The following is a 23437-nucleotide window of genomic DNA, read 5'->3' as shown; positions in this document are numbered from 1 at the left end:
CTAGTAGGCAATGCCAAGAGACAGCAAAGCCATGGCAAAGATCAGGAGTAGGACCCTCCAGAAGCCCAGATCCTCTACAAATTCCTGCCAAGTGGTTCAAAAGCTGGACAGGATCCCTTCACCTTTCTGTAGGGTGGGTTTGAGGAGATAATGGCTTTCCATGGTACTTTCACTCTAAGCCATCTGCATGGTCTCCAGTTTTGAGTGGGTTCCTCTGTGAAATCCTTTTATCTCCTGTTCTTCCAAAGATTCTAGCAATCAGATGACATCCTTATTCACTCCCCTGCACTGTACCAGAACTAAAGGAGTCACACCTTGATCATTGTATATATCGATTTTGAGTACATTGAAAGCTAAGAATTGAATGGAATCCACATGCCACAGAGGTGAAGAGCTGTGTTTCCTTGATAATCTGTGGCCAGCAGATCAGCAGCAAATTTATGCAACAGCTGGCTGATGGATACATTCCCTTGGGCTGCTGCAAGGTGAAGGCCTGTCCTGCCTCTGCTGTCACAGATATTTGAGTCAAAGCCACTTTCCTGAAGCCTCTTAGAGTAGTTAAAGTCTCCATCAATAGAGGCTTGTAGCAAGGGCACATTAGTTTGAGAAGAATATTTACAAAAATGTAGGACCTTGTTCTAATGTGGATGGAATATGCATCAGCTGTCAGAATAGATCTTTCCTCCAGTAGTCACTCAGCAGTTTTTCTGAATTCTTAAGCAGGTTCAACAAAAATACTCAGTAAAATGCTGGGAAGGATCTGCAAGACAAGCAGCAGTGATAGCAAAAGCACCTGTCTGCAGGTTGCAGAGGGAGGAGGGCCCAGCCACTCGTATATTGCTTTTAATGAGTGCTAATAGAGTGTATGTAAAGTTTACTAAAAATAAATCTAATTACATAAAATAATACATGCATTAATTAGCTATATTTTGTCATTTGTGTGCCATAAAACATGATGTACATAAAAGTTATGTGTAATCAGTTAATAAATAACAAAAAGTATGAACATTAAAAAGTCAGTCCTTTTTGGTGATTTGTATGGTTTGACTTCATTCCGGTCATGCTGACATCAGTTGTGATAGGCTTTTGTTGCCCCTCAAGCCAGTTTTTATGCTGTATCTTCTCTAGATGTATGTGTGCATTTCTCCCACTGTAAATGCCCATATTTCTTCTTAAGAAGCAATACTTTTTTAAACCCATGATCAATGTCTTTGGCACTGTTGTTCAAAATCTACCCATTATCTCCAGGTCCCTGTGGAGAAAAAAACTAGTTTGCATAAAGTTGTCAGGAAAGTCATAGCTGTTTGTTTTTTTCACACTTCCCTTTTGCTCTTGGGAGAATAAAGGGGTTGATAGTTTTTTCTTATTACATAATGACCTACTGTGGTTTAGGAATGACTGTGTTGATCAAAGTAAAACATTTTCCTTTTCTCTACTATGTGACTCACTCTAGTGTGCTCATCTGAGGTTCTGTAAAATCTAAGATGGTTTTGGAAGTTCTCACAAGTCAATTTTTTCAGTACATTTTTATGAAGTTTATTTTACATTTCTATTTGTTCTTATATGACATTCAAATCCATTTTGATAAAATTATACAAGTATGGAATATATCTTATTGTAGTTAGGGCCAATTCTTGTGGGTGGTCATGCTGGTGGAATTCACTTAGGGATTTTCATATGTGTACATAGGAAAATTATGTTAGATTTACTCTACTGTCTTTTCAATTCCTACACTCCCTATACCATGATTTCTTTATTCATTCATTTGTTGATGTGCTTCTAGCTTTGTTCCATACCTAAGCTATTGTGAATTGTGCTGTTGTAAACATTAAAGCAACTGTGTCATTGCACCATGCTCATTTTAAATACTTTGGATATGTTGACATGGCATAACTGGTTCAAATGGTGGTTCCATTCCTAGTTTGTTTTTCACTGGGAATTGAACTCGGAGGTGCTTAACCACTGAGTCACACCTCCAGTCCTTTTAATGATTTTCTTTTTAATATAGGGACAGGATATCGCTGAGTTGCTAAGGGCCTCACTATGTTGCTGAGACTGGTTTTGAACTCATAAACCTCGTGCCTCAGCCTCCAATGCTCATTCCTAATTTTTGAGGAATCTCCATACAGCTTGCTCCAATTATCAGTTCCACAATATAAGTGCATCCCCTTTTCCCCTCATCCATGCCAACATTTGTTGTTACATGTATTCTTGGTAATTGCCATTCAGATTGGAGTGTGGGGGAATCTCAGTATAGTTGTATTTTGCATTTCTCTAATTGCTAGAGATATTGGCCTCATTTTTATATACTTGATGATCCTTCCTATTTCTTATTTTGAGAAGGACATGTTAAGATTTCTTGCCCATTTATTGATTAGTTTTTTTTATCTATGGATTAATTACTATCTTAGATTTGCTTTGCTGTTCCCTTTTTGATGTGCTCACATTGATAATAACTTCATTTTTTGCAAAGAATATTCACAAGAGTGCAGCAAGTAAAATAATTTATTTCTTTGATTTCTTTCAGTTTTGTATTCTCATCAAACCCAAGAATTTTCATCAGAGCTGGGAATAAAATGTTCATTCCATCAGGTGATAAAGGGAAGGTATGGAAACTGTGGCATGAAAATGTATGCTTAAGGAAAGAATGGAAATGTGTGGGGAGAGTATTGTTCGGGACAATTGTCATGATGAATATAATAAATGTGAGATAACTACACAATAAAATTTTTTATCATGAATGGTTATCAAAAATATATGAAGTCTCAGAAAACACCTTAATTTTGCTAGTCAGTTTTGAGAAAGGTTTTGAGTGTCTTGAAAATTTATCTCCACTGAATTTTTGCTAACATAACCTTGCTGTGAAATAAAATTGGAAAATATGAAATAAAATCTATTGCATGATTCAGTTCATAACAACAAATATTTGAAATGTAGAATTTGGTTAAATTCTTACTCAAATATATTTGTAGACAAGAGATTTAATAATATAAAATAAATTACTAACTATGATCAGTTTTTTTTAACTTAATGAAGCATCTGTTGTTCTACATTCAACAAACACTCCTTTCCTTGGGTCCAAATGTAACATTTTAATGAATGTAGGAGAATCTGTACTTATCCATTGTTACTTAATCAAAAATCAGGTATAGATATTTGGTGAGAATTCTACATTTATCATAAAACTTTCAAGATCTTTTGTCCAGGTCTGTACCCTAAATAAATGAGTGCATTTTTATTGGTGAAAAATGTAAGAAATGCAGTGAAACTCACAAATATTTAATATTTTTTTCAAATCCTAGAGAATATCATTGTGATCATTTTACAAAGAAGCTTTACAAAGGCAACAAATGCGAACAAGTATTTTCATCAGTGCTCAAAATTTATCATTCCAAGCATCCTTATTCAAGGAAAGAATAGCAACTATAAACAATGTGGAAGAACTTTAAATAAAATCACAAGAATTATTCAGTGCAAGAAAACTCATGTGGGAAGAATGCTATACAGATTTAAGAAATGTATTAAAGCATTTAAGGATTTCTCAACCCTTTTTCATAGTACTGATACACCCTACAGATGTGAAGATTGTGGTAAGGCTTTTAATCAAAGGTCAGTCCTTACTAAACACAAGAAGAATCATGCTGGAGAGAAGCCCTATATTTGTAAACAATGTGGAGAAGCATTAACTTACATCTCAAAACTTACTGAGCACCAGAGCATTCATACTGAAGAGAGACCATACAAATGTATAGAATGTGAAAAAGATTTCAAATATACCTCAAGCCTTACTCAACACCAGAGGATTCATACTGGAGAGAAGCCCTACAAATGTACAGAATGTGGGAAAGCATTTACACGAATTTCAAATTTCACTGAGCACCAGAAGATTCATAGTGATGAGAGACCATATGAATGTAAGGAATGTGGCAAAGGCTTTAAGTGTAGTAGAATCTTTACTCAACACCAGAATATTCATAGTGATGAGAGACCATATAAATGTAAGGAATGTAACAAAGGCTTTAAGGATAGTGCCACCCTTTTTAGACACCAGAGTGTTCATAGTGATGAGAGACCATATGAATGTAAGGAATGTGGCAAAGACTTTAAGTATAGTAGAGCCCTTTTCAACACCAGAAGATTCATAGGGATGAGAGACCATATGAATGTAAGGAATGTGGCAAAGGCTTTAAGTATAATGCAGTCCTTATTTAACACCAGAGGGTTCATAGTGATGAGAGACCATATGAATATAACAAATGTGGCAAAGGCTTTAAGCGTAATGCAACTCTTAGTCAACATCAGAGGATTCATAGTGATGAGAGACCATATAAATGTAAGGAATGTGGCAAAGGCTTTAAGTATAATAGAGCCCTTATTCAACACCAGAAGATTCATAGTGATGAGAGACCATATGAATGTAAGGAATGTGGCAAAAGCTTTAAGGATAGGACCATTCTTTTTAGACACCAGAAGACTCATAGTGATGAGAGACTATATGAATGTAAGGAATGTGGCAAAGGCTTTAAGTATAGTACAGTTCTTATTCAACACCAGAAGATTCATAGGGATGAGAGACCATATGAATGTAACAAAAGTGGCAAAGGCTTTAAGTGTAGTGGAGCCCTTATTCAACACCAGAAGATTCATAGGGATGAGAGACCATATGAATGTAAGAAATGTGGCAAATGTTTTAAGTATACTGCAGTCCTTGTTAGACACCAGCGGATTCATAGGGATGAGAGACCATACAAGTGTAAAGAATGAGGCAAATATTTTAAACTCATCTCAAATCTTACTCAACACCAGACTATTCATACTAGAGGGAAGACATATAAATGCAAATATGTGTAAAAGCATTTATTCAAGGCTCACATCTTGTTCAACACCAGAGGATTCTTAATGGTGAATGTAAAGAATGTTGCAAATGCTGTAAGGATTGTCCAACCCTTATTAAACATCACAATATTGATGAAAGATCATACCAATGTACACATTGTGGCAACAATTTTCAAGAGAACACTTTCTCACTGCCGGAGAATTTATATTAAAGAAAATTTATATGAATGTAAAGAAGGAGGCAAAGCTCTTAATAGGAGTTCATTTTTGGCTTTTAACTTGACCTGGTTTCCTCTTTGATTGACTTTTTCTCTAGTGTAGTTTCTCCCTCTGCTGAATTTTATTGTTTTTCATTTCCTCCTCATGGAATATTTTTCTTGGAATGTTCGGTAGTCCATGCTTATTTTTTTAAAATTTTTTGCATATCACTGATTTTAATGTTATTTTAATTCATTTTTGAAGTAAACAAATGGGATACGTCTTGTTTCTCTGTTTCTACTCAAATAGAGGCATACCATTTGTGTAATCATACATTTACCTAGGGTAATAGTTTTTGATTCATTGTTATTTTTTTCTTCCCCCACTACAACCCCTCTTATCCCTCTATACAGTCCATCCTTCCTCCATTCTTGCCCCCCTCCCACCCCCATTACGTGTCATCATCCACTTGTCAGCGAGATTATTCATCCTTTAGTTTTTTGAGATTGGCTTATCACACTTAGCATGATATTCTTCAATTTTATCCATTTGCCTGCAAATGCCATAATTTTATTATTTTTGTGGCCAAGTAATATTCCATTGTATATGTATACCATAGACTCTTTATGTATTCATCAATCCAAGGGCATCTAGGTTGGTTCCACAATCTGGCTATTGTAAATTGAGCAGCTATGAACATTGTTGTGGCTGTATCTCTGTAGTATGCTGATTTTAAGTCCTTTGGGTATAGGCCAAGAAGTGGGATAGTTGGGTCAAATGGTGGGTCCATTCCAAGTTTTCTAAGGAATCTCCATACTGCTTTCCAGAGTGGCTGCACTGATTTGCAGCCCCACCAGCAATGTATGAGTGTACCTTTTTCCCCACATCCTCACCAACACCTATTGTTGCTAGTCATTCTTTCAATATGTAAATTCTCTTAACGTTTGTTTATCATGGAAGGATTTTATTTCATCATCATATCTGAATGTTAGTTTTGCTGGGTATAAGATTCTTGGTTGGCTTCCATGTTATTTTAGAGTTTGAAATATGTTGTTCCAGAACCTCCTAATCTTTAGTGTCAGGACTGAGAAATCGGCTGATGTTCATATTGGATGCCCCCTATATGTAATCTGATGGTTTTCTCTGACAGCCATTGAAAATTCTATCTTTATTTTGTATGTTAGTCATTTTCATTATAATGTGCCTTAGCTTGGATCTGTTGTGATTTTATACATTTGGTGTCCTGTAAGCCTCTTGTAATTGATTTTCCATTTCATTCTTGAGGTTTGGAAAATTTTCTGACATTATTTCATTGAACAGATTTTTCATTCATTTGGTTTGTATGTCTGTGTCTTCTCATTCCAAATCTTAAATTTGGTATTTTTATGTTATCTCATAATTCTTGGAGGTTCTGGTCATGATTTCTTCCAATCTTCTCTTTGTAATGAACATTATTTTCAAGAAAAGATATTTTGTCTTCATTGTCTGAGGTTCTGTCTTCCAAGTGATCTAGTGTGTTGTGAGACTTTCCATTGAGATTTTCATTTGGTTTGTTGTTTCCTTTATTTCAAGGATTTCTGCTTCATTTTTTTTAGAATCTCCATCTCTGTATTGAAATAATATTTTCTTTCTTGAATTGGTCTTTTAACTGTTTATTAAAGTGATGGCTCATTGCTTGAGTATGCTCTCTTACATTCTCCTTTATTTCACAGATCATTTTAATTAGTACATTCTGAACTCCATTTCTAACATTTCTTCTACAGTGCTGTCAATATATTCTATTAATACAGCATCTTGATTTGTTTGGGTGTATTCTTCCCTTTTTTTCTCATGTTGTTCATGTGTCTTCCCCTCTTGCAGTGCATATCTCAGGTATTATATTTCCACCCTAGAGATTTAAAGTATCCCTGTAGGTTTCCAATACTTGACCTTTAAGGGAGAGATCAATAGTGACATTACCCAATGCGAATAGTAGGAATCTTAAACAAAATATCCCTTCTTAAAATGTTAAGAGTTTTGTCACAATAAGGAGAGATGATGTGTTCATTTATCATCTAGAACATAAATATGAGGTTTGGAATAAGGTCTACAGTTTCTAATGGTGGGTAGAGATCAGGTGAGGGGTGTAGGATGTGATGTTAATGAGGTAGGAGGTGAGATTATAGTGGTGTTTGATCATAGAAAGTGTGAAGGAGGAATCAAAAGAAGTTGGTTGTTAGTAGGAGAAAAGAGAAAGAGTCTCCAAGGAAACATAAATAAGTGGAAAAAAAAAGGAAAAAAAGAAAAATGTGATAAAAATCAAAGAATATACAACCAAATTATAATACACTATTCCAATCTCCAGTCCCCATGCATGAAAAGTACTTGTTTTCATAAATGTTGGGGATGTGAGAACAGGCAATGAGAAATAAATTAGGGGTAATTAAGGAGCCTTGAAGGAAGATTGAACAGTTATTTCCATTGGAAATCAATATCTTCTCTGTTTTCCTTGTCATCTTAGTAGTGTGGTTCTCTGGAGTTTGTTGGTAACTCCACCCTCAGGATTGTAAGAGTTACTACAGTGGGAGGACTAGACTTGGAGGTTGGACACCTGGAGGTGGGATATAGCAATTGCCTGTCCCACTGGAAGACTTCACCCAAGGACTCTCCTTTGGGGCCAACTCATGTGATGCAGGACCCTGGTCTTAGCCCTTTACCTCACTTGTAGGCTTCACAGTTTCTGATCTCTAATTCAGTCTCTAAATTGTATCTCTCCTGCCTCCACCCTTTTGACTTACTAACCAGAAACTTCTCTCTCTAGACATCCTGGGGCCTGACTGCTGGGATCTGGGTGCCTGTACAGGGAAATTTTTCTGTCTTGGGCAGATCAAAACCAGTTATTGAGAGCTGTGGGTCAGCCACATAGCTGCAAGTGCTGGGCCAATTTAGTGTCTAGAGGGTGGATTGGAGCCTGGGGATTGAGGAGCTGGGGGGCCCTGTTGATAGGCAAACCAGTGGGACCAGGAAATCAGTGGATACTCTACTGGGGAAGAAGTTGTGGAGCAGGTTCATGTCAGATCCCAGCAAGTGCTCTCCCATATTGTCTGGAAGCCCAGTGGGTGCTGGGCAGGTTGGTTGGGTGAGCTGGAATCAAGTTGCCCTCATACCCTCTTCCAGCCTACTGACCCCTTGCAAGGTTCTCTCCTGCCTCTGCAACTAGATGGTGGCTATTGGTACACCTAGCAGAGATCTCTCATATGTAACAAGACTTCCAGGGACCTTGGTGATATTATATCAGACCCTGTTATCCCCAGATGGAAGCAGCCACATCCTCTGAAGTCACAGGGATTACAGGTATATACCACCACACCTATTTTATTTCTTTTAAAATTTTTTCTCAGACTTAAATTTTTTTGGGGGTGGGTATGTAGGTCAGTGTTAGAGGCATTGCCCAGCATTTGCATAGCCCTTGGTTTCAGCCCCAGCATCACAAAAACAAATCAATAAATGCAATATAAGATAAAAAATAATCATTGATGTGATTGCATCACTGTAGTATTCTGATTTTAAGTCCTTTTGATATAAACTGAGGAATTGAACAATTGAGTCAATTGGTGGTTCCATTCCAAGTTTTCTGGGGAATCTTCAAATTTCTTTCCATAGTGATTACACCAATTTGCATTCCTACCAGCAGATGTATGAGTGTAGCTTTTACCCCTCATTTTCACCAGTGTTTATTGTTGCTTGTATTCTTGATAATTGCCATTGTGATTGAAGTGAGATGAAATCTTAGAGTAATTTTGATTTGCATTTCTCTACTTCCTAAGATGTTGAACATTTTTTCTTATACATGTTGATCAATTGTATTTCTTTTTCTGAGAATTGTCTTCAGTTCCTTAGCCCATATATTAATTGGGTCTTTTTTTTTATTGTTAAGTTTTTTTAGTGATGCAGCCACATCAATAGTTATAGCAGCTCAACTCACAATAGCTGCACTATATAACTATGCTTGGTGTCATTCAACACATGAATAAAGAAAATGTGTGTATGTGTGTGTGTGTGTGTGTGTGTATACATGTGTGTGTGTGTGTATGTGATGGAATATTACTCAGCATTAAGGAACAATGAAATTATGGCATTTTGTGGCAAATAGATGGGAATGGAAAATATCAGGCTAAGCATAATGAGTCAAACCCAAAAAACCAAAGGTTGAATGTTTGTTTGAATATGTGAATGGTAATTCACAATAAAGGGGTGTGCCAGGGAAAAACAGTTTCTTTAGATTAGGTAGAGGTGACTGTAAGAAGGGGAAGAGGTATGGGGGTAGAAATAATAGTAGAGTGAAACAGACATTACCTCTGAGAAAATGAGAAATTATATTCCATTACTTATGATTTATCAAAATGCATAAATGTGTGCTGCTGTCATGCATACCTAATTAGAATAAAAATTGAAAATATATTGTGGATTGACCCATAATAATAGCACCTATTTATAGTATGCAGTATGATATTTTCATACATTTAAACTTTGTGTAATTATAAAACCAGAGTAATTAGTACATCTAACACCTTAGGTGTGAGAAGATGGTTAGAGATTGATAAATGTATCCCACATATTATTATAGGAGTATTGTAGATTCAGCTACCACATGTCAGTCCTTAATTTGTTTTGATTTCTTCTTTAGTATGATGTAAGATAAAGTTCTAATTTCTTCTGTATGTGGATATGAAGTTTCACAAGCACCATTTGTTGAGTAGATCATAAAAGGTGTAAGAGGATCACCTTTCCCATTACAGATTCTTGTCACATATAATGAAAGGGTGATGGTGTATGTATGGATGCATTTCTGGGTAAAGTAAATTAAAATAGTGAAAGAGTGATTGTGTATGTGTGGACTTCTTTCTGGGTTTTCCTTCCTGTTTCATTTGTCTGTTTGTTTACTCTTATTCCAGAATCACAATGTTCTAATTACTACATGTATGTAATACCGAGGGAATTTGATGCCTTCTTCTTTGTCCTATAGAAGTCCTCATGGCCTCCTTCTGTAGATTGCTTTCAATAATATGGACATTTTAACAATATTATTTCTCTCAGTCCATAAACATAGGATGTCTTTCCAACTATTTGTAACTGATTTAATTTCTCTCAACATAGTAAGATTTTCAGTGTTAATGTCTTCCACTTCCCTTGTTATGTTTATTTCCATGCATTTGATTATATTTTAAGCTTAAATTCTTTTTCATACTTAAAAGATTCACTACTGGGAAGCTTTATCACTGAGGTACATCCAGTGTCATTTTATTATTTCTATGTTTATTACAGAAAGTATATATGGTGTAAGAGTAATCCTTTTAATTTTTAGTGCTATTAACTGCATTCATATTATTGTAGAACTGCAATTACCAGCAATCCCCAGTACCTTTTTTCTTTCCAAATCTAACTCTATGTCAATCAAGCCAGAATTTCCTATTGCCCTTCTTTCTGAGCCTCTAAAACCTGCCACTCTGTTTTCTGACCCTATAAATTAGAAGAATCTAACTCTACTTTCTACATGTGAAATATTACAATTTTTTTTCTTTTGTAATACATTTAACTTGGCACAGGGTCTTGAAGTTTCATCTGTGGTGAACCATATGCCATAATTTCCTTCCTGTTGAAATCCAAATAATTCCAGGCCAGACTTTGATCGTAGATTTATCTACTTGGCACATTATGTTGTTTTTAACATGGGCAACTGTAAATGATGCAAATACTGGTTTCAATCCCTGAATTTATTTTTTTTGACTGAGCACATAGAAGTACAGTTAATGGACCATATATTAATTTATAGTGATAAATGTCAACATATTAGTTAAAAAAAAGACTAATCAGACTATTGAGTTATAAAAGTGCTGTACATTTTTATGTATGTATCAGTATGGGCTAAATTAAGTCATGAAATTTAGATTCAGCTCCCAATTATCCCTTCCTGATATCAAGAAGAAATTTAGAATTTTGTGTCAACTCAGAGGTAAATGATGCAATTATCTATTACATATTTGCAACCCACATGTACCAAAGTAAAACAATTTATCTAGAAATTATAAAACCATGTATTTATTTAACCTAGAATACACACAGACTATGTAATGATTATAAAACTGTTCAGTGGCTCATTAACAGAACTCATCAATCTTTAATAATAAAACATTTACCATACTCTTTCTAAGGGAGTATATGCTATAAGGATTTCAAAAATTCATAAATCATTTCTCAGTAGTGATTAACAACAAAGAACTAATTGTGTATAGCTGCTAACCACCATGATGAGGTAGAATGATGTACTATGTCATTGTTTTGCATAATTCTTGAAGAGGAGTTGATGCAGTCCAAACTATACATGAACATAAACCCATGAACAACAGAATGGACTGTGTAGCTATTTATTCTGGGGATGCATTTAAAACAGGTTGGTACTGTGAAGGTGCTGGGAATACCTGTTACACTTGCACAAGAGAGTCACAGTGTACCCACTGGAGAGGGCCTTGAGCCCCTTAATGCACATCACTGAATATTCCCAATGTAGAAAATAAGTGCTGAAGAAAGTAACATGTATAAAATTGTGTAGGATTCAGTAACAAATAAAAGACCATGCATATTGACCATGGAGTTTATAACAGCAGAGACTGAGAAGTGAGCACTGAATGACATGTAGAAGACCCACAGGAAAAGAAGGTACATGATCTCTGATGTGGACTTATGTTTGAGCTTTGCCTGGCAGGAGCTTCTGGGATAGAGGTTGATCATCTGGGTTACAATCTGCTGGCAGGTGGCACAAATGGAGAATCCCCTCAACAACCTGTGCAAGTAGATTAGTGATTTACATTTGATGTTATCCCCCAAATCCTGAGACAAAAGAACATCTGTAGCTATGAGTTCTATGATGAGCAGCATCTCTAGGTTAAATGGAGCCATGAGACCAATGGTCAGATATGTGGGCTTGAGCCTGTGCTGTAGAAGGAATGGGAAGGTGTGGAAGACAAGAAGAATGGTGTTGCCTGAGATCTGAGGGACAACATCAGAGAAAAATGCATATCTTAACAATGGTATCTTTTTGGTCAAGAATCAAATGGTAACTGAGGAGAAAAGCAAGAAAAATTATTTATCACAGAACTGGACACATCTATCAATCTCGCATACACATAGCTACAAACAACACATGTGGATCCCTCTTGCTTTATTCTTTCTGACACCCTCCAGAAGGCATCACCTCATTTTACCCATTAGGGAATGAATTTTTTTCTCCATTCCTGGTTTGCCACATTGTATCAGATTTCCTCTACCTCAAAAATATCACAATTTCTAATCCAGCCTTAACAACTTATTGAGTGACCCAAGCAACTTACTGAAACCCTGTCTCAAAATAAAATATAAAAAGTGCTGGAAATGTGACTCAGAGGTTAAGCATACCTAGGTTTACTCCTTGGTACAAACAATTTATCATGTGTCGTAGTAATATTTTCCTGTTTTACCTCATCTTGCAGTTTTCAAAGGCTTTTTCTTAATTGATTTTCATTTTTTCATCTTGTGAATAATCAGATACATATTCAATACTCTACAATTTTTGGTAAATTCAAATGGGAGGATTGCATAACTGTAAACAATTCCAACCTTCCTGTAATGTTTAACTTGAATTGTCACCTTAATTAGATTAAAAGATACAGATGATTAAGAGGATTTGGCTGTGTCCATGAGGGCATGTCTAAGAATGATTGGAATGTGGGATAGTTAACTGAAGTGGAGATGCTCCCTTAGCATGGGCAGAACCACCCAGGGATGGTAGTTTGGATGGAATAAAAGTTGGAAGAACAAGGAAGCAGATGCAGATACAAGTTTGACTCATCCTGAATGAATTCTTGATTGCTGCTTCAGTTGTCTGAGGATATTGGACACTTTCTTCTTCACTCTTCCAAAGTGGACTCTGCCAGTATTTCTCCAGGTAGTTTCTAGAAGCCTTGGTATCACACTAGGGTAGCACTGTTGCTCCCTCATGTTCTGTGACTCCACTTCCTGAACTGCACAGCTACAGGTTCTTCCAGCTCTCCAAACTGCAGACAGCCATTGTGGACTATTCAGCACATAAGTCAATCACATTTTACACTTGTACTTTCTGTTGATTCTGTTTCTGTAGAGATCCCTGACTAATACACTTCCCAACCAATGAGTCTCAATGAAGTAGACAAAGCATAGATGTGTGATTTCAGAGCTTTGTTCATTCAACTTTATTACCAGAGCAAGTACCTTTATATAGTAATTGAGTAAATGTTGATAATTGTGCTTTCTAAGGACACATTGTTTGACTTTATGATCTTCCATTTAGTAAAAGTGTGAATATGAACAGTCTACAATGGTAAACTGGTTGACTTATCTATAGAATAGGGACAATCATATTATCTATATTCTAGAGGCATTATATATGACAGAAGATGAAGTACACATACCAAATACAAATACATTATCATTTTAAATGGATAGAAATTGAAAGCATTCCCTCAAAACACTGGAACAAGACAGGGATGCCCTCTTTCACTACTTGTACTCAACATCATCCTTGAAACTCTCTCCAAAGAAATTAAAGAGATATGAATAGGAAGAGAAAAACTCAAATAATTACAATTTGCCAATGACATAGTTCTATATCTAAAGGATCCAAAAATTTCCCTCAGAATACTTCTAGAACTCATAAATGAATTCAGAAAAGTAGGATATAAAATCAAAAAATCAAATCTAATTCATTTGTATTCATAAGTGATGAATCTTCAGAAAGAGAAATTAGAATAACTACCCCATTTACAATAGCCTTGAAAAAATAAAATGAAATACATGGGAAACAATCTAACAAAAGAGATGAGACAATGAGAACTACAGAACACTAAAAAAGAAATTAAAGCAATGCTTTGAAGATGGTAAAACCTACCATGTTCTTGGATAGACAGAATCTATAGTGTCAAAATGGTCATACTACCAAAAGTGCTATACAGATTCAATGTGATTTCAGTTAAATTACCAAGAGTAAAAAATTTACATGCATTGGTTACCAAAACAGGCAAGTAGACCAATGGTACTGAATAGAGAAAACAAAGCCAAATCCACATAAATACAGTTATCTCATACTAGACAAAAGCACCAAAACATACATTGGAGAATAGATATCCTCATCAACAAATGGTGCTGGGAAAACTAAATCAATTTTTATTATTTTATACAACAACATAAAATTAAACTACTCTTGCCCTGCACAAAACTCAAAGTGGATGAAGGACCTAGGAATTGTACCAGAGATGCTGCACCAAACAGAAAAAAAAGGAGGCTCAGATATTCATCACGATAGCTTAGGACAAGTATTCCTTAACAATGCACCCAAATTGTAACAAACAAAAACCAGAATCAGTGTGATCGATTCAAACTAAAAGCCTCTTGTCTGCAAAGGAAACAAAAGTGTGAAGAGAGAGCCTACACAGTGAAAGAAAATCTTCACCACACACACTTCAGCTAGAGCAATAATCTCCAGAATCTATAAAGAACTAAAAAATCTCAACACCAAAATGATACCTAGCCCAATCAATAAATGGGTAAAGAACTGAGCAAAAACTTCAAGAAGATGTTAGATAAGCGATCAGTTAGCATTAAAAAAGTTCAACTTCTACAGTAATTAGAGAAATGCAAATCAAAACTACCCTAAGAATTTATCTCTCTCCAATTAGAATGGCTATTATCAAGAATACAAGCAACAATCAATGTTGGTTAGGAGGTGGGGAAAAAGGTACATTCATATATTTCTGGTGGGATTGCAAATTAGTGCAACCACTCTGGAAAACATTATGGAGATTTCTCAGAAAACTTGGAATGAAAGCACAATTTTACCCTCATATCCCACTTCTTGGCCTATACCCAAAGGACTTAAAATCAGCACACTGCAGTGATGCAGCCACATCATTGTTTATAGCAGCTCAATTTCCAATAGCTAAGTTATGGAACCAACCTAGATGAATTGATAAAGAAACTGTGGTATATATACACAATGGAGTATTACTCAGTCATGAAGAAGACTAAAAGTATGGCATTGATGGGTAATTGGATGGAATTGGAGAATACCATCCTAAGTGAAGAAAGCCAATCCCCAAAAGCAAAGACCAATTGTTATCTCTGATATGACACTGCAGTTGTATAATGGGGGAGGACAAGAGATGAATGGAAAATCTTTGGATTGTGTAGGGGAAAATGAGGAGAGAGGAGGGGCAGTGGAAAGGAAAGATGTTGGAAAGAGATGAACATCATTACCTATGTACATATATGATTACATGAATGTTGTGATTCTTCATCATGTACAACCAGAGAAATAAATAGTTATACTCCACTTGTGTACAATGAGTCAAAATTTGTTATTCTGTCATGTATAACTCAATAGAGCATACAATAAAAAAGATACTCTAAAGTGGAAAAAAATCTATTTCAGAGCAGGGTGTGGTGGTACATGCCTCTAATCCCAGTGGCTTGGGAGGCTGAGGCAGGAGGATTGTAAGTCTATGCCTATCTCAGGAATATAGAGAGGCTCTAAGCAACTTAGCCAAACCCTGTCCCTAAATACAGTATAAAAACTGGCTGGAAGATGATAAGCACAACTGGGCTAAATTTCTGATACACACACACACACACACACAGAGAGAGAGAGAGAGAGAGAGAGAGAGAGAGAGAGAGAGAGAGAGAGAGAGAGAAATATCCATCTCAATTACACCTTGTAACCAATAGAATAAAAATAATGTTCCAGATATCTGACAAAATTTATGGTAATTCAGCAGGACACTTAAGGTATTTGAGGAATGCATTTAAAATAAGTAATTGTGTTTGATACCATAAACATTTGTTGATATTAAGAATAACTAGTATTTGGCTTTTGGCATAGCCCCATATATTTCTCTATTTTCTTAGCAATATAACCCTTCTCCCTGTGCTTTATCCATTTCTGAATTTCAGTGGTTACTAACACTATCAACCAGAGACAGAAATCAGGGTCTGTGAATCAGTTCTGGCCAGCTCAGCTCCTCTGGGTCTTCACCATAGGTGGACACAACCAGAGCAACTAAACACAGCAAAGATGTTCCATTTTTGAGGTAGAAATGAGAGTCCTGGGAGGATGGCATGCATGGTTTCCACCTACTCTTGGCTAAGCTACAAACTACAGAAGCTGCAGAAAATACTTCTATGAGAAGTCATGGCCCATAAATCTTCCTTGGTGGATTTGTGCTCAATAATGAAAACATATCTGCAAATTCAAGCTTGACTTGAATGAGAGAAGTGGAGGAATGAACTAAAATGGGAGATTAAGTGAGGATCCACAGTTACTGAGGGAAGGTACAATCATCTGAATGCACAGAAATCTGGCTCACTCAAGAAGGAGGCCTCTTTAACATGTCTCATGCCCAATTATAGAAATTCCATTAGTCATGAATTATTTCTTTACTTCCTGATTTTCTTTCCCCCTTCTGTCTCTTCTCCCACCCTGTTCACTCCCTACCTTTTATTCTAGAACTAGATTTTCCAGTTCAATCTCCATATTTTCTTCTCTTGACCAAGGTATTTAGAACTAAAATCTTACTGTGAGCTACGTAAATTGTTCATGGGTGCCATTACTCTTCTCTGTTTTTAGTAGATATATCTTACAAATATATCATCTAAATATATTTCCAATAAAAGTATTAAATAATGTTCTTAGTACACTTTATGATATGTCCCTCCCATTTGGGTACATGTGAGGCCATCAATTCATTTGTTTTGATGGGTAGCCAATGAAAACTACAGGGTCATTATGTTGGAAAATGAGAAGCATAATCAAAAAGTTTTTTTTACCAGATGGTGCTTGTTTATTATATTCTGAAAATGGAAAACTTTCCTCTTTTCCAATGGGGAATTCCTTTCCACCTACAGCAAGACAGGTCTTGTCAAACATTAGATACAATAACAAGATTACCAGTCTACTGAGACACTTTGTCATTATAAAGAGTAAGATAATTCGAATAGCAGTAGACTAAGATAGTCAAAGCAATTCTAGCACCTGTCATAAAATAAAAACTAGCTTTAATCTGATTACCAAGGGGTATGGAAAAGTATTTGAGATATTAGTAAGTAACATTCCAGGTGCATGAAATTGATCCTACAAATCACTTCAACCATGATTATTCACAATTAACTACCATTATCTACAAGTCACTGTCAAGCAGTCCCCAAGCTGCAATATGTTCACTGACAGGACCAGAAAGTTCACAATTGCAGCTTTCCTACCACTGCGGAGGATACAACAAGCCTAGATGGGAATCTGACAGTTTATTACCATCATAAGCAGCAAAGAGAAGCATGATGTCAGCTCTGCAGGCATCTAGTCCCACAGGATGACATCACACAGTAGCCACAGGTGGTGGTTTATTCTGCCACCTAGAAGCTGATTCTGCAGTACAGCCAAGTAGAGAACTTACATAAACTTTCATGAACTTACATAAAAGCTGAAAAGATGTTTATCACAAATGTTTTTTATTGTTGAAAAAAATTCTTCATAATTTAGTTTTTAAATTTTTAATGCAAACTGTAATTGGTAATAGTTCATATTGTTTATATATTTGAAGTAATCTATGCTTCCCTTTTCACATGATTCTGTTGCATATACACTCTATTGAAAACTACCAAAAATACTCCTACAGTTTGGAGTTATTACTGAATTTATTTCCTGTAATTTCTCAATATACATCAGAGCTCTTTTGGCTGCCACATGAGAGTGGTCCGGAGATTGGGTGTTCTGTTTCTCTATTTGTTGTCTTTGGCTACAGGTATAAGGAAGTTGTTGATAGTTTGGATCTTCATCAGCCCCAAATGTTTATATAGTCAAGGCTTGGATTCTAATATGGAGCTACTGGGATGTGAGGGAGACTATAAGTGGTGAGACCTAGGACCTGAGGATTTGGCTCAGTGGTACAGTGCTTGCCTAGCATGTTCAAAGACCTGGATTCTATCCTGACTACCATAGAAAGAAAAACAGAGAAGGGGAGAGATGAAACCCAGTACATTATTGGGAGCATACTAGTGGAATCATTAGAGTACCACCCTTTTATCTGTTATTCTCTGAAATTTTTCTCCATTGTACACTTCCACCACCCCAAAACAACATGATCAACAATTGATAAACCAAAACAACCAAAGCTGTGAATCAAAATAAACCTTAGTATATCTGTAAGTTTTTATCTCAGTTATTTGTTATACAGACTCAAAACTGACTAACAGGACTTATTTAGTATTGAGTTACTTGTTAAATGTGGCTCTGGTTAGGCAGCATGATGGCCCACACTGATAAATCTAGTTTCTCAGGAGGCTAAGGTTAGAGAATCACTTGAATCCCAGAAAATGTACCCAAACCCTATCTAAAACACACAAACACACACACACACACACACACACACACACACACACACACACACAGATACACTCATGCACACACACCTAACTGATTTAAAATTTTGATTCATATTCAATAAAAGTCATTAATTTTTTGTTAAGCTAACATGTTGTCTGATCCCTGTCTGCTTCCTTTCTTGGTGACCTCATTTGCTGAGGATAATGTAAAATTTCATGTCAAGTCCTTCAGATCAATGAATGAAAAAAAAAAAAACTAACAGAAAACATCAGAGTTCTGGCTATCACAGGAAGAGACTGAAGGGATACTTGTAGCAACACTGGACATCCTGGAGGAACACAGAACGGAATTAATTCTCCTTTTTGGGGTGTCCTTTGTCATCTTTGCAGAACCCTGGAGATGGGTGCATTCACCTCAGGTCTGAAGCTTTACTCTTTTACTTTGAGCTCCCTGATCTCTTTTGCTTTTTAGGTACCATGGGTTACTTTATGCTATGAGGAGAAAGTTCACCTCTGGACTTGTTGAGTTTGTCGAGTCACTAGGAAGGGTAGCACTATTTAAAGTAACTAATGGGTTGGGGAGATTAGTTCATCCAATGTAAGTTCATTGGATTAGACAAAGGAAAATGAAGGGAAAGTAGGGGAATGGAAACCATAAAGACAAAAGAATGAATGGAAATGAATGGAAATAACTTCCTATGTTCATATTTGAATACATGACCAGAGAAACTTAACAGGTACAACCACAAGAATGGAAAGTCATAATCCATGTATGCATGATATGTCAAAATATATTCTACTGTCATGTATATCTAAAAGGAACAAATAAAAATTAAAATGTAAAGTAACAGCAGTTGCAATAAAAGGTCATTACTACAGAGGGAGAATTCTGACTTCCTATTTTGTTTCTTGGTGTGGTTTGTTAAGAAAAATCTCAAGATGGCTGTCAGATGAATTAGGAAGTACATGGCATATTTGTTGTCAAAAATTGTTGGCTAGGTTGCTCAGGGGAATCTGGTATGCAGGGCCATGTCTTGGTGGCATGGGCATTAGGGAGCTACTCAAGCTCTAATCACTGAGGACAGAGATCTCATGGAAGGTAGGGAGGTACCAGTAATGCTGGTTAGCAATGAGGTGTCCACCAATCTGTGAATAGATGTATTCACAATGAGCTGCACCATAAGAATAATGGGCAATCCATCACCATGGCATTGCCCATTTGGGCCTCAGTTCTGGGGGAAGAGGGACAGGATTAAGTCCAGCAATAAAAGGAAAGCAGCTAATAAACATGTAAGCACATAAACATGTTGCTATGGGAAACAGCTGGACTAAAGTGCCACATCACTGAATCCAGGAATAAATGAGAAATAATAGACCATGAAAACATTAAAGTTTGCTGGAGATTCAGGGAAAATGGGAAGACTGAACATCTGAAGAAGGGGAACCTTGGTGTGGTGAACTTAATCTGTAAGCCACTATGACAGTCCCTGTAAGTCCCTGTCTTACAGGTGTTTCACACCTTTCTTGAATTAATTAAAATTTTTGTTCACCATTTTCCTTTCCCTGAATGCTGATACTAAGTTTATCACATATTTTCCATTTTGGGGGATGATTTCAAATGAAATTCCTTTGTAAAACCTTTCAGAAAAAATACATAGAAAAAAATCTTTCATTGTGGGTGCATAAAAATCAGTACATTTCCTCAAGATTTTATGGCAGATGAATTGGTGAATTATGGCTTTAGGGTATCAGATTTTCTTTCCTAAAGAATTGTGACTGTCAATCATATAGCCTATTTTATGAATATTTCAGTATAATAATAAATTGTTGTTATAGTTTGTATGTGAGGTGTCTTCAGAATACTCACCTGTGAGACAATGCAAGAAGGTTCAGAGGAGAAGTGTTTGGGTTGTGAGATTCTTAACTCAATCAATGACTTAATGCCTTGATTCAAGTTAACTGTGGTAACTGAAGTGGTAGGGTGTGACTGGAGGAGACTGGCATGGGGCATGGCTTTGAGGCATATATTTTGTATCTGGAGGATGGAAATTCTCTCTTTTTTCTTCCTGATTGAAATGTGAACTGTTTTCCTCTGCCACACTCTTCCACCATGATGTTCAACTCTCCTCAAACCCTGAGGAATGAGGCCAGCCTTCTACAGACTGAAACCCCTTAAACCATGAGCCCTCAAAGAAGCTTTTCTTTCTCTTCAGTTTTTCGTGTCAGATTTTTTTGTCACAGGAGCCAAATAGCTGACTATATCATGTGCTATGGTACTTGACAAATCCTATAATTGCTGATATAAGATTGATTATTTACTAAGTAATTTATTATTATGGAGATAGCAACAAAATGACATACACATTTTCTTAAAAAATAGATACTTGTGCTTTTCCCCCAGGTATATATTGTAAGCACCCTACACATTTGTTTCCTCTTACACACATAAACATTCAGTTTGGGGAGACATGGTAATGTCCACCTGTAGTCCCAGCTACTTAGGAGACTAATGCAGGAGAAGTCAAAGTTTGAATTTAGCCTTGGCTAAATTTAGTGAGACTCTGTCTCAGAATAATAAACAAAGAAATAAGGAGTGCTATTGATGTAGCTTAGTGGTAAATCAGTAAATTTTCCCTGGATTCAATACCTAGTACAGAACAACATAAACAAAACCCCATGGAATGTGAAGATTTTTACTCACATTACAGTGATTATTTTCTCAGTCAAACTGTATCAATAAAATTGTAGAGGAAAGACCTGAGTTCCATGACTTCCAGCTAAAACTACAAAAGGAGTTCCATGAAGGTCTATGTGTTCTGATGCATGTAGAGGGAGATTTTCAAGAGTTACATTTTTATTGTAGATAATCACTCCTGAGATAGAAGCACAGAGGAGAAGAAAGCAGATGTAGCTGGTTTTCAGGTGTGTTCCAGGTCTGGGACTGCTTATTCCTTTCAAAATAGTATGTATTTTGAAGTTGCAAACTTTTCCTTCCCTACTTTTAATTTTTGTGTTAACATGTCTTAAACTACTTTATTTCCTTTTCAGAATAGTTAACATGTAGTCCTTTATAGTAGTAGCTTCCCCTGGACTTTTACACTTCAGTTTTATTCATGTGATGGATTCATGACTTGCAATGTTGAACATATTTTCTTTTCAACACATAAATGTGTTGGTACCATAGATTTGCATTGGTGCTATTGTTGAGTCATTAGAGATTGCCAAAGAATTAAAATATACTTTTTTGTTTGCATCCCATTCTGGATTCTCCATCAGCTTCAAGAATTAATAAATTGCACATTAAAAGAGGATTCCATTCATTGCCTATAATATAAATTTTTAACATAAAATTTTGAAAGAGAATAGTTAGTATTGACACAGTCTCCATTGCATACATGGAGTCCAAGTCTGTCTTTTCTTGGCCAGTTTTCAGCTCCATGAGTCTTGGGAAGGTCTGTTTTCTGTCTTTCCTGCCTAGGGAGGTCAGGATAGACTACCTCATTGGTCAAATTAGACTGAAGTCAGAGCTTTGAATCAAGGTTCCTATTAGAGCAGGCATCAACTCTGAAGTCTCTGTAAATCCCAGTGTGTCCATTCCTCACCTGCTTTCTCAAGAGTCCCAACTCCCAACTTGCCACCCCTGCCCAGTCTCACTAATGGGAGCTTTCCAAAGTTCTTAGCCAGCAAGATGTCCTGCAGCTCTGTACATGTCCAAAGTCATTGAGGGAGATGAACCAGTTCACCTCCAAAACAAGATGGGTTCTGTGTGCCATGCCGTCCTGTGGAAAACTGGGCTACCCTGACCACCGCTTTTCCAAACTGCTCACCATAGGCTTGCTGGGGCTGGGTCAGTCCCACATGGAGACAGGTTAGGAAAAATCTTTGTCCTTTCCCATATGGCTCCTCTGGCTCATGTGTGATAGTTTTGGAACTACTGTCCCTTGTGTGACCATTGCAGACTCTCATGACCATAGGAGTTCATTGGTATTCCAGCCAGCCCTTCCACCTGGGCCTCTAGATCCTGTGAACTTTCCAGCATCCTGTGCCAAGCCCTCACATGGTGCCTGCACCTCCTTTCCCTCTGTCCATCTTCCCTGGAGAAGCCTTGCCCAAGTGTGACTTGGAAAGCTTGTCAAAACTGCCACTGGGTTTAGCCTGTCACTTCCTTTACTCCAGCAATCATGATCTGTACCATATTAACCTAGAGAATCAATCTGAGGGGACTGGGAGAAAAAATTGACATAGTGAGCAAGGAACAGATTCTAGCTGGAAACCCATGCTCTGAGAGTCCTTCATTCTCCATCTTTCCCATGAATGGCTTTGGACTTGACCCTTACATCTTCCATGGGGCAAAATTATTCAAACCCAATTCACTGATCTTTTCCTAAGTTATACATGCTCATAATGGATGACATTAATCTTGAATCTTTTTGAATCTCTTCCATTAAATCAGTATTGCTTTCTCATAGATTATATTAGAAAGATGTCCATTATACTAAAGCAAAACAGGAAAAAGAAAAAAAGAAGAGACTCACTCTCTAGAATAGTAAAGTGTCCTTGAACTACCCTTTTAGCATTTCTATAGCATGGAACACATACACAGAACAAACTTCAAGTAAAATGTTTATCAGAAGACAATTGAAATCATGCCTTATCTTTTATCTTTTTGTCTTTTTCTTTCAGTTTGGCCACTCACATCACAGCAATGATGGTGTCCTTTTATGTGAATTGACATTTTATACCAAAAATATCTGCCAAATTTTTCCCAATAATAATAGATTTCTTTTTATCATTAAGTATCACCTCAGAAATTTTCTCAATAACCTGTATAAGCCACAATATTTTATACAGAGAATCTTCAAACTTTTGAATTTCTCTTTATTAGTGATTTGCTTTGGAGAACAAAAATTCTCATGTTTCTTTACTAGACAGGTTGGCTTTGTAACTAGATTCTTGAAGGAAACCATAGCTTTGTTTGTATGTT

The 23437-nt window shown here is 36.5% G+C and overlaps 1 pseudogene; it reads right to left on the bottom strand.

The window, feature by feature from the left end:
- Nucleotides 1–23437, bottom strand: part of LOC124971155 (ankyrin repeat domain-containing protein 46-like) — a 72418-nt pseudogene continuing 48981 nt past the window's right edge.

This window comes from Sciurus carolinensis, chromosome 19, assembly GCF_902686445.1.
Source record: "Sciurus carolinensis chromosome 19, mSciCar1.2, whole genome shotgun sequence".
NCBI lineage: Eukaryota > Metazoa > Chordata > Mammalia > Rodentia > Sciuridae > Sciurus > Sciurus carolinensis.
Note: the sequence above shows the minus strand (reverse complement) of the source record. Positions and strands in the feature narration are given on the sequence as shown.